Here is a 17,548-nt window from a genome sequence, read left to right as displayed (position 1 = left end):
CCCCCTCGGCGCGGCCGCCCCGAGACGCCAGCCCCGCCGAGTGATGAGAACAGACGTCAAACTGCCTTATGAATATTGATGCGGAGGCTAGGCTGCTTTCGTAGTGGAGCAGAAGGAAGCAAGATGGCTGCCCTTTAGGATTTGTTAGAAAGGAGACCCGACCGCGACTGCTGCCTGGCTCCGGGGCTGCGCGACGAGAACGAGGTCAGAGCGCTTGCCTTTTGCCGCGAACCCCCCCTGCCCTCCCCGCTTCGCTTTCCCTCGGGCTCCCGGGCCCGGGGGCGCCAGCCCCGCAGTGTCACCCGCAAATACCAAGAGGGAAGAGGGAAGCTTCACAAATTACTGGAGCCTCTTCAACATGGCTGACAAATATAGTTTTAATTCCCCTCCAGCCCCTTTAAACCTACAGTTCTGTGTCCTCGCCTCTCTCCTGCCCTGGCTGGGCCGCTCGGGACCCGGAAAAGTTACCTTTGTGACTCCGAGCAGCCGCTTCCCCGGCCTTTTAGCCCCGGGAAAGTGCTTTTTCTTGGCTTTCCTCTCTCAAAGAGTTCAGCTTTGGGGGCCACTACCTTTCCTTCGAGTCCTCCCACCCCCCTTCCTGCGGGTGAGTCCGAGGAACCTCCGGTCTATCCCGACCCACCCCGGGAAGAACACGGACCGGGGTTTTCGACCCTTTTATCGGCTGTCGCTCCGGGTCCGGGTCCGGGTCTGGGTTTGCATTCGCCTCTTCCACCCCGTGTCCCCTTTTGGGTGGGGGGGCGCACGGGCGAATGTCACAGGGAGTGAAACTGGAGTGCGCTAAGCGGGGTGTTGTTTCCCCCCTGAAGTCCGCGCGATCTGTGAGTGGCGCCGAGTGAGAGAGGAGAGAATAGTTTCTGTGGTCCCCCCAGCAAGACCGGGACCCACTTTCTCCGGGCACACCGGCCCCGCGAGGGGCTGTGCCCTGCAGCCCGGGGCATGTGTGTAAGAGAATTCGTGTGCAGCTCTGTGCCCTGGCTTTGTGCTCCTCCCGACTCCGCTGCGCCGGGCTCCCCGGTAAGTGACAGGCAGACACAAAGGCAGGCGCAGGCCCGGGGAGGGGGCGGCCGGGAGGGGGAGCGCAGAGCTGGAGGACGGCAAGGTCAGGGGCGCCTAAAGAAACGAAACCCAATCCCAGCAAAGAAACGGAGAAGTAGAGAGCAGATTTTTTTTTTAACAGTCCCGTCCAAATTTCTCTTTTTCTCTGGGCTGCTCTCTGTTCTTGGGTCTTTTATCTCTCTGCCTTTCTATATGGGCTTTTCTCTTCCTCTCCTCCTCCTCCTCCTACACACACACACACACACACACACACACACACACAGGAGTCGGATCTTGAATCTTTTCACTGGGGCTGCTTGTCTGGTGTGATGAAGCTAACAGAGTTTCTATGGAGAGTTTTCTACCTATGGCAACATAAAAGGGTGGCCTGGCTAGACTCCAGGCAAGGTTCGTTATTAGCAGGCAGTTGCCGTCATGACAGACTTTTAATTGCATGGAGTTGATTCCCACCCTCTTCATCTAGTGTGCAGGAGCTGAAAGGAGAGTTATTGTTTTGCAGTTGTTGGCTTAAAATTTAGTGACATATTTTTACATTGGTTTGTCTAGGGAGTTGGATACATATATGAATGTAAAATCTCAAATCACATAGTGTAATTTTCCCTCTTCAATCAGGGTTAATGATGCCAGGTCCAAATCCAAAAATAATCATCCACAAATGAGCTATGGTAAGAGTCAGGTTGTACCTTAGGGGAAGTTGAGATGTGTAAGGAAGAAGATAGGGATTTCGTTTGGTTTAAGGTTGTGAATATTGTTACCTGACTAATGAAAACATTATTTGCATTGTAATGGACACTTTGAAATACTGGTGGGGAGTTATAGTCTTTTATTACATGTTTGTATGTGTGCTTCGTAATAGGTTTGAAATAGAATATAAATCTCAACATAGTAAATATTGATCGTCTTAGTGTCATTAAGCAGAGAGGTGTTGGTGAAGGATTGGAAAGTCAAGCTTAAGTTTATAAGACATGTATATGATTAAAAGATGGACAGAAGAAAAAGCACAATAGTAATAGACATTACTCCATAAATAAGATTTCTAAAACCATTTGTCCTCAGTAGTTCACTTTATAACTCTTTATATTTTGATCTCTGAAAAAGCAGTTAAGTGTACTTTCATCACTGATACTAGAGGTTATTTCACATGAACAAGGGAGAAGTATTACTCATCTCTGTGGAACAGAAATAGCTCATTCAGCTAGGTATTTCTCATAAAACATTAAAGAAAAAGCACAGGAACTTAGCATACATGCTTACTGTTTGCTGAGTAAACTATGGTTAATTATTTCAGCAATTCAGAATTAAAAATAAATACAGTGGGGCCTTGACTTACGAGTTTAATTTGTTCCAAGACCGAGCTCATTAAGGAGCTCGTTAACTCAAATTACTCTATCAACTCAATGCAAAAAAATCTGCCAAGAGACAGCTGGGACACTCGTAAGTCAAGGCCCCACTGTAATTTCCTCTGCTAACAGACTAGCATCTAACTACTTTTGGGGGACTTTTCTTCAAATGTTGTGGTTTATACTGTTTTCAAGCTATTCAAATAATAACCGATATAGTATTTTCCACTCACACTGATAAAAGCACTACCTAATTTTGCTTAATAATTTTGATTATGACCATGAAGGCTTTTTTGTTCTATTATCAAATTTAGACTTTTTTTGTTATTTTGTGAATCTTATTTGCATGCTGAAAATAGCTGCTAATTAATGTTTTATTAGAGCTTCAGTGATTATAAGGAGATGTGCATATAATTCACAATCTGAACACAAGTACCACCTTTTCATTTATTAAAAAAGACAAATTACTTGAATCAGTATGAAAAATACACAATAAAAAGCATAATCTCAGTTTTTCATTTATCTTGTTTGTGAGAGTTAGTACCACCTGGATCAAACATTTCATAGCTAGAACTGTCTTGGGTAATTGAATTTTAGGGAAGTAATAGCAGACAAGCACAAGATAGATAGTTTTTCTTAAACTACAATATTGCAATAGTTCTTTTTACTGAACTAATGGTTAATGAGAAATTACCTCAGCATGAGGGATGTTCCTTGCTTTGTTTAAATTCACACATTTACCAAACTCAGCGCTTTCATTAGATCTGGCAGTGTGCGGATCTGTGCCAGGAGCCAGAGGGATTGCTCTGATTCTGATGCAGTGGCACAAGGGCTGAGCCCTAGACATAGGCAGGTCAACAGCACTTCCTGAACAAGTGAAATGCACCTGCCGAGGACTTGTTGTGACAGACTTCCAAAGTCCTGTTTGGGCTCTGGACTTGTATTAGGTAATAAAAACTGGAGTTAGTGTTTTGGTTTCACTTGCTGAAGTTAGAATTTCTCTATCAATCTTTCCAAGGCTCCACCCATACACAATGTTGTGAGCCAAATGTCACCATTGAAATGTATTTCCTAACTTGCTGACCTCATTACAAAGCCCTTCTTATGATTCATTCACAGACACACCTTAGGCAGGAACTCTATTTTGCTTCCTGCCCCAAATCCAAATTGGTAAATTCTTATGAGTTCTTATGAAATTACCTTGAAATGAAATGTCTTCAAAAGCAATAGATGTTTGACATTCTAGAATGGCCAGTACTTAGAAATATTAGTTCTGCTTTTTTATGCTCTAATTGTTTCTACTACAAGTTCAACTGTTGCTGATTAATAGAATTTAATCGTCTTACCTGGCATCTCAAATTACTAGAGGGGGTTTTCTTTGTTTTATAAACAACCATATAGATTGTTGTACTGTAATTGTTTCCTATCAGGAGGACAGGCTAAAACTCTGGGCAGCAGACAGGGTGGGTTGATTGGTTGGTTGGCTCATCAAAATAACATTTTTCTCAACTATTATGCCGCCATTGCACATTAGTTCTTAAGAGTAGTAATTGCACCAAAGCCAGTAGCAGGAAACTATCTCACACGCCAACTTTATAATGGGAGTCTTAACTGTGGGAGACTCAGGTTGCCAAGTGGAGCTGGTGGTTATCTTGGAAACTTTGTTGAAGAACACAACCACAAATGCTTTTGCGAAATATACAGCATTTCCTTGGTCTGTATCTCCCATTTCTATTTTGACTCAGGGCAGAAGCTCAGTGAATACTGTGACATTGTTTCAGGAGGTTATCCAGAACCTTTGTTGGTTTGGTGTATTGTAGGAGAGAAGACTTCCAGAAGGGGAGAGGGTGAAGTGAGCACTTGAATCATTGTAACTACAAGCCAGAAATAATTGTATCTATGTACTTATGTCTAGCATTATTCTGATCCTACATTGTACATTGCTGAAAATCACTGACTTAAAATAGATATATAATCTTTTCCCATAAACTGAATTTTGGTTGCCTATTCTAAAATAGAAAATTTTATCAGCTTTGATGTATGCTTTTTCATTTTCACGAAATTCAGTTAAATGTGCCAGGCTTTAAGAAGTAGAAATAGATAGTAGAAGGGTTTTCAATATTTTGTTTAAAAATAAATTCAGTGATATCAACTTATCTGCAGTCCTAAGAATTTAGAACTCAGTATTTTATACTTACTAAGGGTTGTTATCAAACTGACTTGAAATTTAGCTCAAAATAATCTGAAAATTCAAGTAAGAGATGAATAAATTGGGATGAAGTGTTTTTGAAGGACAGGTTAGGAAATACAGTGAACTGGCTGCTTCACTAAAAATACTATAAGTGTTGCTTTTAAATTAGATTTGTATCTATTGAGATAGAGTATTAGATCTGACTTCTGTGTCTTTTTATTTCCTAATAGAACCTAGTGGTATCCTACTCAGTCAAGACTTAATGAATGGGAGGGGAGTGGGGAGTGGCATAAAGGTGGTCAAAGAGTACAAACTTCCATTTGTAAGATGAATAGGTTCTGGGGTGTAATGTATAGCATGGTCACTATAGTTAACAATACAGTATTGTATATTTAAAACTTGCCAAGAGAGTAGATCTTAAAAAGCTCTCACCATACACATGCACACAAATTGTAACTGTGAGGTGATGGATACAGTGGGGCCTTGACTTACAAGTGTCCCGACTAACGAGTTTTTTGAGATACCAGCTGTCTCTTGGCCAATTTTTTGCATTGAGTTGACAGAGTAATTTGAGTTAACTAGCTCCTTAACGAGCTCGGTCTCGGAATGAATTAAACTCGTAAGTCAAGGCCCCACTGTATATTAACTAACTTTATTGTGGTAATCATTTTCATATATATGTCCTATATAATAAAGAGCTAATATGCTAATTAGACCGGTTGGTGGAATGACCTTCTGGAACGACCAGTGGGTGGGGACGCAGGGCCACAGGGCCAAGGGGGTGCTCGGCAGCTGGGCTGCGAGGGCTGAGCCCCTTGCATGAATTTCATGGATCCGGCTTCTAATATATATATCAAATCATTATAGGGTACACCTTAAACTTACACAACGTTATATATCTATTGCATCTCAATAAATACTGGGGGGAAAATTTAATGAATGACATAGAACCAGCAAAAAAATAATATTATTTAATTAGAAAATGTGTAATGGTGATAATGGTAGTAATGATGGTGCTTTTTCCCTAACTATAACTTCTAAAGGTTATGGCGATTGTCTCATAAAATTCATCCACTGTCTGCATAGAGTTTAATGACTTTTAGTAAATTAATATTGGGATTACATATTCTTACTTACATTTTTTATTGAGATATTTGTAGATTCATATGGAATTGTATGGAATAATACTAATTGGGCATGTGCTTTCCGCTTTAATTTCTCCCAGTGATAACATTTTGCAGAACTGTACTATAATATCACTACCAGGATACTGACATTGATATAGTCTCCCAATCTTATTCTGATTTCCCCAGCTTTAACTTGTACATGTGTGTATGCGTATATTATTTCTATACCATTTTACCACATGGTCAGATGTTTTTAAACTTTTTTTCCTGAAACAGGAAAAGTTTAACACGGATCTGTTCCATCAGTTATGTGATTGTGCTACCATGCCTTATCAAAATGTGCTCAGAATATGTTTGTTTGCTGAAATGGGTTTTTTTTTTTTTGCATAAAATGTCTTTGTGTTCAGAATATTTTAAGTTGTGTTAATGATTTATGATAGTATAAGTTATATTATTTGAGTCTCATCACAAATCTAGAGATAGGTGTTAGTATTATCCCTGTCCCAGATGAGAAAACTGAAGCACAATTAGGTTAAATAACTTGCCCAAGTTCTTACAGCCAGTAGATGGCTTAGCTAAGATTTTATTTTAGGCAGCCTGTCTCTAGAACTCAGTTTTTTATTCACTGTGCAATACTACCTCATTATTATTAGTAATAAAAGTGTAGCTATAATGTTGGCTACATAGGGAAAGTCATAAAAGAAGACTTAAAATGCATATAGTTGTCTATGCAAAAACTTCTATTTGAATATTCATAATAGCAATATTAATAATTATCAAAAATTATTGCCCATCAACTCATAAATACTTAAACTCTGGTATATTCACCCAATGGGATATGATTAAGCAATAAAAAGGAATGAACTCCTGATATATGCCATAACATAGGTGAACCTTGAAAGAAGTAAGAAAAGGCCACATATAGTATGATTCCACTGATATGAAATATCCAAAATAGGCAAATTTAAAGAGAGCAAAGGTAGATTAGTCATTGCTAGGGGCTTGGAATAGGGGAAAGGAGGACTGACTACTAATTAATAAGGGGTTTCTTTTAGGGGTGATGAAGTGTTCTATAACTAGATAGTATTGATTGCACAACTCTAAAAACTGTACTGTCCATTTTAAAAGTGAACTTTATTTTAATGATATCAATAAAGTTATATAAATGCATACCATTGACAAGATATGTGGCTTTCAGAAAGTATCTCATGTCTCATGCAAAGAAATGTAGGTAGTTTGAATGTAACTCTATGAGGCTAAGCATATTATTCTAGAAATAGGATGCTGGTCAGCTCTAAGTAGTTGCCTTTCTCTGATGAATGAGAAGGATACCTAATTACACAATAGTTTACCATTGTGTTTAGTGGCAAATAGGAGCCTTTAGGATTTCTCTGAGATGATTCATTTGACAGGTGATAGATTAGGTGACTAGGGGAACAGGGCTTAATATATAATTGCAAGAACCTTTCTCAAATATATTCAATTACTTAGGAATTTTCCAATTAATTCAGGGGATATAATCCAAATGTTGAAAGGAATGTCTATAAAAGTTGCCATTCTTTAAAAAAAAATTATATATATATATAAAATTATATATATATATACATATATATATATATAGAAGGGAGAGGGATAGAGAGTTAGAAACATTGATGAAAGAGAAACATCGATCAGCTGCATCCTGCAACCAAGGTACATGCCCTCGACTGGAATCGAACCTGGGACCCTTCAGTCTGCAGGCTGACGCTCTATCCACTGAGCCAAACCAGTTAGGGCGATTGTGGGGCACGGTTACAGTGTTTTGGCCAGGTTTAAGCCTCAGACTAATGAAAGGGCAGGGTCCTCTCATTGCCACGTGCAAGTCCCAGCTGGAGGGCAGGGCCCTCCCAGCACAATTATAGCCAACGGCTGTGGTTGTAAGCTTGAACCTATGGGCCAAACACATAGCCCCACATGCCTTGTGATAGAGTTTAGGTGCATGTAGTTGAGTAGGGTTGAGACTCACGAGAATGCTGTAAACAACGTGATCACGCCCCTACCTTGCCTCGTGGCATCTGCTATAAAAGAAAGACACGGCTTGTGGGCGCTGTCCATCAGAGGGGCAGCGTCCCTCCGAGACCCAGCTTTCATTCTCATGTCTAACTTTTCTGAGCCTTTCACCACCCCCAACCAGGCTGAGCTGGCATGGCACATAAGGCGCCTGGGGCTGAGTATGCCATGGCCGTGCCGGCTCCCCACAGGCGATGATTTTTTTTTTTTTGGCATTAACATTTCTTGTCTATGCGAAAACAGAAGGGCACTGGAAGATACATAGAGCTGACTTCTAAATTTTGATCTTAACTGTTTATATCTCCACTTACTCTCATCTATCCACTTTTTAAATTAAACGACAAAATATTTTATTTGGTTTAAGCAAAGAATTTTCTTTCTGTGTAGTGGTACTGTAGTACATTATAGATGTAAAATAGGGTTGAGAAAGAAATTGCTCTGCAGCAGTCTTTGCGATGTCAAGACTAAGTAAGAAAAAGTTAGGGTCAGACCAGCCGTCCAGGCTCAGTGATATGAACCAGGAGGTTAAGGTTTGATTTCTGGTCAGGGCACTTGCCTAGATTGCCTACTCGGCCCCCAGTAGGGGGCGTGCAGGAGGCAGCCGTTCAATGATTCTCTCGTTGATGTTTCTTTCTTTTTTTCTTATTGTCTAAAGCTTTGCATGACTCCTTTTTCCCCAGTTGACCTCCTCCCCTTAGCCAATCTCCACCTTAGACAAGTCCCCACTGCCCCCGTGTCTGTGTCTGTTGGTTATGCTGATGTTTCTATATCTCATTGTTGCTTCTCTCCCTCTTCCTTCCTCTCTGAAATCAATAAAAATATATTTTTTTAAAAGGGGTCAGAATGTTGATGCTCTCCATGGTTGCTACATGTGGCCATAGTCTTTACAAACACCAACAATTTTTCAGACTTTTTTTTGCGAATTATTTATTATTATTATTACAGATTTATTAATGCTAAAATGAGTACAGATTTTTAGGACTAGTGCCTCTGAAATTAGGACACAGGGTGAATTACTCAGGGTTGGTTTTTTGAATTTCTAACTTTATGTTATTCTAGATACCAGACATTCTTCTTGTTGAGCAATGCTTATCTCCCTTTTTCTGATGAGAATGTTGGATTGCTACCAATTGGGTCCCATAGCTTGGGGCCATGAGTGATAACTGAGGTGGGGTGCTAGGAGCTGGTCCATCCTTGCTGCTTGACACAGTCGCTGCAGGGAAGGAACATCTGCACAGCATATGTTTCAAGGGACCTAGCGTATATGGCATACTCTTCTTAATATGTTTGCTCACCTTCTTGGCGCTATGTGTTTTAACCAAGGTCACCTCTCTGAGAAAGGTTGTTTCCCCAGGTAGGGATTTTCCCCTGAAGCTAGGGAGGGAATAAAACCCCTTAACTAAGTGCCCGGTGGGTATGAACAATCACGCTTAAGCTACATAATCTTTACTCCCTGGAATGGAGATAAGAAACGCCCTAACCTTTGGAATAGAGATTGATAGAATTGGAATCAACTGGTATAATACAGTTGTAACAAGACAAGACACAGAACCTAGAGACAGAACCTAGCGAGAGAACATGGCAAAAGATCCTGGACAGAACCTGGCGATAGAACCTGTCTGGGGAACCTGGCTGGATAACCTGGACAAAACCTAGAGACAGAACCTGGCTACAGAACCTGGATAGAACATGGCAAGAGAACCTGACTAGAACCTGGTGACAGAACCCAGCTATAGAACCTGGCTACAGAACCTGGTGACCGAACCTGGCTGGAGAACCTAGCTGGAGATCCTAGACAGAACCTGGCTACAGAACTTGGCTGAAGAACCTAGACATAGAACCTGGCTAGAGAACCTCGCTATGATGATGATCTGAATGCTGTCTCCATGTAATTCCTTCTTCGCCGACTCATTCCACACCTTTGGGGACCCCTGGACCTGCTGGGGTTGGACCCCGGCAGTAGGGGAGATTCAATGATACGGAAGCATCTCACTTTAATAATGCATGCATGCTATTCTACTCAAGGAAATGTCTTGGCTTCATACAATTGCTGTGATCATTTTTCAGGGAAGGGCTGTGGAAATGACCCAGAATTTGACTTTTTTAAGAGTATGATTATGACACTTACTTGTAGATTTGTTATATATTCGTGACAGGCATAGACACTCATGTTAGAACCTCTAACCCATCAAGAAGTTGACATACTGATTATTATGGAAAGCAGTAGGTAGAATATAGGTCTGGTTCTCCTTATGGGAGAAATGAACAGCTTACTTGTATTTACCCATTCTTGTTTCTTTTAACATTTTGTGAACAACCTCAGCTGGCAATAGGTGTTTTTTTTAAAAAAAACATATTTTTATTTATTTCAGAGAGGAAAGGAGGAGGAGAGAGAAATAGAAACATCAGTGATGAGAGAGAATTGAACTGGTGATCTTTGGTCGTTGGGTTGTCGCTCAGCGTGGAGCCACACATAGCTGGGCTGACAATAAGTTTTTATACAAGTATCTCCACAATATTCAACAAGGAGTTCACTGGCTTTGAGTGTGGTACTCCATCTTGCTTTTTAAATGCTCTTCTAAAATTATAATTTTTTAAAACAAATTAGATATATAGAAAATGGAATATTTTGATTTGTTGTGTATATTTCTGGCTTTATTCTTTATAAATAATTACTACAGAAGATACAATTGTTACCGGTGAGAGGAGGAGACCTCCGTTCTTGTCTTCTGGAAAAAAAAGATTTCAATCAAGAGACAAAGTGTAAAAAAGCAAGAATTTATTGACCACAGCAAAAAATATACTTAGGCTGGGCTGCTTTGGCACACAGGGAAGTCAGAGAATAGGGGGCCTTGGTGGTAAGTTCAGAGGGTGAGCCCGAGATGAGCTGCTGCTGTCCATTATGGCTCCCCTGGTTGCAAGTGTCATGGGGTGCCTTAGAGGTTAGGGGACATGTGCCTGTGGGGGAAGATGAGGAGGAAGGGAATGGTACAGGCATGCTCCCTGGAGAAAGTGTCTATTTGGACCTTCATTTTGGGTGTTTAGGGGAGGTCTTAGGGGCGGATTAATAGAATATTCATCAGCTTTATGCTGATGTACCATGATGATGTTTAGTCTTTTTATTTGTCTGTGTTTGGGTATGGTTGTCAAATGGCACTTAATTGTATTTCTGTTATCTGTCTGAGTATGGAGATTTAAGCTATTTACCCTCTGGTTGGGAAGCAGTGCAAACCATTTAATATATATATACTTCCAAAAGACAGTCTATAATCATCAGTCCTTGTGGTCAGGATGTCTGCTTTTCTATTCTCTTTGCAAACAGTTGTTTGCAAGACAATGTTGGTTTGGCCCTGTCCGTAGGCTATTTTGCCCAGCTCAAATATTGGAAAGGCTCAAGACATGCAAGTCACTTCTAGAATAGCTGCTCTGGCTTTGTTTTAAAATGGTTCCACGTATGTCGACTTTTCAAATGTTGGCTTTTTATTTTTATTGATTTCAGAGAGGAAGGGAGAGGGAAGGAGAGAGAAAGATAGAAACGTCAATTATGAGAGAGAATCATTGATTGACTGCCTCCCACCTGATCAGGGATTAAGCCCGCAACCCAGGCATGTGCCCCCGACCAGAATCGAACCCTGTACCTTCAGTCTGCAGGCCAACGCTCTGTCCACTGAGCCAAACCAGCAAGGGTGCAAACCATTTACTCTAGGATTTACTAGGTGGCTGCAAACTGCTGTTTAGCTGTCTTGTCTTAGTTTCCCGATTCCACTTGTTCTGGCTTCTTACGATTCTATAACACAATATATTCAAAAGAAAACTACATGGCTGTGAATTTTTGCCAGTGGACTACTCTCATTAGAAAGCAGAATCGTCTGTGATCAGGCACAGACAGAAGAGATCTCCCATTCAGGTATGCCATACATAGTATTGATATTTTTATTTGCTACTTTTATTACTTAGAGAATGTCATAGTTTCATGGATGCAGCAAAGTAATGATAATTTTAATTACTGTTGTCATGTCTAATTAGCTGTTGCTATAAACTGCCTTACCAAGTCACTTAATTTCTTGATAGAATGCTGGGGTCCAACCCCAGCGGGTCCAGGGGTCCCCAAAGGTGTGGACGGAGTCGGCAAAGAAGGAATGACATGGAGACAGCATTCAGTTGATCAGCAGCCTTGCCAGGATCTCTAGCCACAATCTCCAGCCAAGTTCTGTGTCCATGTTCTCTTGCTAGGTTCTCCAGCCACGTTCTCCAGGTCCTCCAGCCAGGTTCTGTAGCCAAAGGTTAGGGCGTTTCTTATCTCCATTCCAGGGAGTAAAGATTATGTACCTTATGCGTGATTGTTCATAGTTAAAGAGATTAATTACCCGCCTGGCACTTAGTGAAGGGGTTTCATTCCCTCCCTAACTTCAGGGGGAAATCTCTACCTGGGGAAACTACCTTTCTCGGAGAGGTGACCTTGGTTAAAACACATAGTGCCAAGAAGGTGAGCAAATATATTAAGAACAGTATGCCATATATGCCAGGTCCCTTGAAACAGCAAGGATGGACCGGCTCCCGGCAGATAGAATATTAAATTTAGTTTCTATGTCCAGATTATACTATACTTTATATAGTACTTTAATGGGGACTATTCACTCAACTCTCAAGATGGTTTTTTTTTATTATAGTTTCCTCAAATTGGTATATATTTGTTTTTTGTCTTGCAATATAGAAGAAAATGGGCTTAAGTAATGATAGTGAGCAGAGCGTACAACATGACCTATCAGTGAGTTATTTTCCTCATGTTTTTTCCCCTGTCTGCATTAAGAAACGAGGGCGCCCATTAAAATTGCCTTAATTATTAGTTGTGCTGCTTTCACAGTAAAGCACCAGAACCTGAAAATAATGCAATGATATCACACCCTAATAGACAGTCTTGTTCCTATTAATTTACCTTTTAAATCTGTTTGTTCTTTCAGCACTTCTTCCATTTTTGTTTGAAGTCTCTTACTTTGAAGTTATAGAATTTTTATATTTGCCACTGGCTATAAAATTCAGCAATTTTATAAACTTTCATGATTTTTGCATGAGAAGGATTGCTTTTAGACACTCCCTAATTGGTTTGGATAATTATTAGCTTTTTGTTTGTTTTACTGTATACTTCATAACAGAACAAGAAATCATTGCTGCAAATAAAGGGTCTGGTAGTTCATAAAATTAGAGTGAGAAATGAGAGGTTTCTCTTTGGAGCTGCTTGATTTTTTTTCTCGCCTTCTGATTACATGCGGTCACATCAGCATTGACACGTGGGTGCGCAGAGCATGGCAGCGCTATTTACAAACACCATCCTAGAATTCCAGAGGCTCTTATGTAACAGCTGAGAGAGTACAGGGCTTTGTGTCTCTGTGGGCAGAGGAGTCAAACAGTTTGATTCATAGTCCGGGAGCCCTTGTCTGGCTCTGACAGGGTCATGAACCAAAGATCAAGGTGTCTCGGTCAGGATTCACCCATCCAATAACCAGTTTTTCTACCAAAGCCTCAAAGGCTGATCTTTTTTTTTTCCTTTAACTCCTGCAGCCAGCTATGCCAAACTTTTTTTGTGTGATTTTGGAAAATGTGGGCAGATTGTACCTTAGTTCTGGTTGCAATTACGGTGCCTCTGTGACTGTGTGAACTTGCCTGCCGCCCAGTCTCACAAAGCCTTCTCTAAAAAGTGTACTTTCATGTTTATAAGTATCTTCAGATGCAAGAAAATTCATAATCTGACTTGCTGAGCTAGACACTCTGACCACAGAACACGCAAGGAAAGGATCATTTGATCGCCCTCCGCCCACCTTCCCCCCTCCCTTCCCCTTTTTCAATTCCTCATCACCACATCTCCAAATCCCCTCCATTGTTAATTTCACATCAAGACTTGGAGTTTAAAAAAGATTGACTGATTTATTATTCATTCATTTATTTATTTTTTAGGTGTCCATACGTAGGGAATTGTTTTTCCTTCCCTTAGATTGATTTTAGGAGTTTTTCATTTATGTCTATCAATAAAAAGAAAGTCTTGAGTTAAAAAACACCAAGAATTTAAATGTCTAATCCTGTGTATTTGGTATATGTTTCCTGGTACTTTTCATTGTACATTATAAGGTGACTGGTTGGAATATTTAAAATATGAGAAAATTTTGAGTTCTATTTTATGGCATATTAGATGGGTGTCATAATTGATTATTCACAGATAGAACCCTTCTTGTCTAACAAAGAATTCAAATTAAATCATTGAAAAATAAACTGTAGTTGAGGAAAGAGCTGGCTTAGTTGAACTCTTCTTTCATGACCCTGCCAGAGCCAAGTTTGGCATAGCTGGCTGCAGGAGTTAAAAAAAAAAAAAATCAACTCTATATGAAGGGGCTTTGGTAGAAAAACTGGTTATTGGATGGGCGATTCCCAACCTAGGCACCTTTGGTTCATGACCCTGTCAGAATATATACATTTTTAAAATTATACTGCCTTTCTCAAAAGAGGAAAGATCAGAATCTTTGAAAAGTGATACTATAAAGGAAGTAAATTCAACTTTTAAAAATGAAAGTTCCTTTCTTCTAAGAGATAAACCAAGCAACACATTTATTTTGTTTTAAGTAGTGTTTAGTATAAGAGAAATTTAGATCTGTAATAATTTAGAGATTATTTGTCCAAATCTATAATTCACATGTGAAGCTTAGAAATCAACTTTAAATATTACATTTCTTTAAATAAATTTAACATCAGAGTGTGTTCTCATTTGAAAGAAATTACCAAAAGAACCATTTAACTACACAATGAAATCGAAGGACGGACATTTTTTATTTCTGTTGCTGAGTAAAGATTCCTTATAGATTTGAAAAAAAATATGACTTATTTAGTGTTTATCAGTTATAAGATACTGTATACTTCTGATACATTGAATTAAGATATGTTGGAAATAGATTATAGACTTAAAAAGATTCTTTTCATTGGCTTGTTTTATTTGCTTGCTTTTCATTATTTTGCTTGGAAGATGACATTTATCTTAATCACCCGAGGCCCAAATAGTCAAAGTCTGTGTGAGATTTCTTGAGTAAACTTTTCTACCCTAAGCAAGGCTATGTCTGAAGCCTCTTGCTTTCACAAAAATCATCTATCCCATATTGGAACATTAATATTTTTTCTTCTTCTTATACCTTTGTTGGGTAATAAGTTAAATGTGGTTATAAGCCAAAAGTAGTCAGAATTTGACAAAGACGATTAAGTTAACACATTTCTAAGAAATGGTTTTAAATATCACTTTCATTTGACTATAGTTTCACTTGAAGTGTCAAACATGCAATAAAAATTGATTTATTCAATGGATGGACTATCCTTATGAAGATGAGACTTAGTGGGAATTGTTTCTGTATTCTAAAATATCGAGTGTAGAATGAATGCGAAATATACATACAAGATGCAACATGGATGTTTTAGGCCAGTGGTTCTCAACCTGTGGGTCGCGACCCCTTTGGTGGTCAAACGACCCTTTCACAGGGGTCGCCTAAGACCATCCTGCATATCAGATATTTACATTACGATTCATAACAGTAGCAACATTACAGTTATGAAGTAGCAACGAAAATAATTTTATGGTTGGGTTACAACATGAGGAACTGTATTTAAAGGGCCAGAAGGTTGAGAACCACTGCTTTAGGCTGTTTATCCTTTTTCAATTATTGCTGATTGTATGTGTTGATTCTGGACTTTTTTTATACATGAGTTCTTAGTAGAAATAGTTAATTAAATAAGCTATAGTCAAAGTCTCTGTCAGTGACTATAAAATGAAAAGATATTGATGTCATGCATTTTTTCAAATATCATGAAGTTGTACAAAATCCTCAGGGTTCTTTGTATTGACTGCTTTTATACAGTTCTTTTAGAAGATAGCTGAGGAATTGAATAGGAGCTCAGACATGAAAATAAACAGCTGTCTTGGTGATGTGACGATTGGCGCCAGGGTGCTCCCTCTTGCCTAGGAGTCCCAGGTCATCCTGACGCCTTCCGATGTGGTCAAGCACATGGCTCTAATGTTCATACACACTGTTCCAGAATTCTGAACAGCAGTGATGTAACAATGGAGGGAGGTGTGGAAGGAGTGGTCTGCAGCTCATAAACTGTTGAATGGCCTGGATTATGAATTCTGATACAGAATAAGGAAGCACTGATTGTAGTGAAACTTGACTGGGGATGGAAGGGAGAAGCATGGGGCATGCTTAAAGGAGGCTTTCCCCCAACATCCCACATTGTTTATTTTAAGCTATCATTACCACCAGAAAGAAGCTTTCTAATTTGAACTTAAAATAGTAGCATTGAACTGGGATGAGTGAGTAAGTGCTTTAGTATCCAAGGGCTGGAGGTGATGAAGCTCTTAAGAGTCTCACCCTCTTTCATAACTGAGCTGACTCAGACTCTTTTAGAAGTTATGGCAGCTTAACCATCTCTCATAAAGTTACCACATACCTGCATGGAAACACAATTGGGAGTTAAAGCTGCCATTTTCTCTTGTTTTAAAATTGTTTCTCACCCATTAGTTGTTTTGTTTTTGAAAGTGTGGTATTCCTATTACATATAGAAATGATTTCCAAAATTACTGAATATTGGTATAGAACTACTTTGCTTAACATTACAATCTGTTTAAGATCTATATCTGCAACAGTATAGGGGGGAACCCCTTATTATCAGGGACTTTTCATTCACCATCCTTTGAATTTTAACAGCTTTAAAAAAAAAACACAACAACTGTGTTTTTAATTCTGTGTGCCTATATATTTGTGTTTGAATGTATTTTGAACGTTTTGCTATGTAAAGTAGAGCTGTTTCCAACTACTTATAAGATATTGCTATCTGGATTCCCACTACCTTTACTTCAACATTTCAGTAAATCATTCATCAGAATTGCAAAAATGTAGTACATTTTCAAACATAAAATCATATGTTGTTATCAGCTGGAAAGGACTTTAGAGATTCTAACTTAACTGTTGCATTTACAAATGCAAAAGTGGAGGTTTGGGAAGGGAAAGACAATTGCTTCAAATTGCATACTAGGATATTTATCACACTAATAATGGCCAATATTGAATACATTGTGGTAAGCACCATGGTAGGCACTTTCCAGAAATTATCTGATTTAATTCTCACATCATCTCTATTTTTGTTGGTAGTATTATTATCCCCATATTACTGACAAAGAAATTAGGACATAGGGTTAAATAACTTTCCTATTCATTTTGAATTATCTTTGCCCTCTATTTGCAAATTTTACTATAAAATATTTTACTGTGTTCATTTGCCTTGCCCCCTTTCATTTCTGCTTCCCTCACCCATTCTTTTTTGCTTCACTTTGTTGTGACTAGCTTCTTCCTCCTTTATGTTCTTACCTGTATGACCTTCCTTTCCCATCCTCTTTTAGGTTATTTCTGCTTTTTGCCATATCCTCCTCCCACCCACCCCCCCCCAAAGGAATCCATATTGCCTCCTCATTTCTAAAGGATCAAAATCTGCTTCTAGGGAGATCTAGTTTTGAATCTTAACTTTCCTTTGTATAAGTTGTGCATGTTCTTACTCAACATAGTAGCTTTCACCTCTCTGAATCTGCTTCTTCATCTTTAAAATTGGAACAGCTATTAAAACTTATCTCGTGTGCCAGAGCTGGTTTGGCTCAGTGGATAGAGCATCAGCCTGTGGACTGAAGGGTCCTGGGTTCGATTCCATTCAAGGGCACATGCCTGGGTTGTGGGCTTGATCAG

The 17,548-nt window shown here is 39.4% G+C and overlaps 1 protein-coding gene across 1 annotated transcript in view; it reads left to right on the top strand.

Moving 5' to 3' along the window:
- The first annotated feature begins 6 nt into the window (after nt 1-6).
- Nucleotides 7-17,548, top strand: part of TET2 (tet methylcytosine dioxygenase 2) — a 117,469-nt gene continuing 99,927 nt past the window's right edge. The window contains exon 1 of the mRNA XM_015558090.1: nt 7-204. The gene's annotated coding sequence lies outside the window, so the exon portion shown is untranslated. The remainder of the gene's footprint in view (nt 205-17,548) is intronic.

Source organism: Myotis davidii, unplaced genomic scaffold (assembly GCF_000327345.1).
Source record: "Myotis davidii unplaced genomic scaffold, ASM32734v1 scaffold967, whole genome shotgun sequence".
Classification (NCBI taxonomy): Eukaryota; Metazoa; Chordata; class Mammalia; order Chiroptera; family Vespertilionidae; genus Myotis; species Myotis davidii.
Note: the sequence above shows the minus strand (reverse complement) of the source record. Positions and strands in the feature narration are given on the sequence as shown.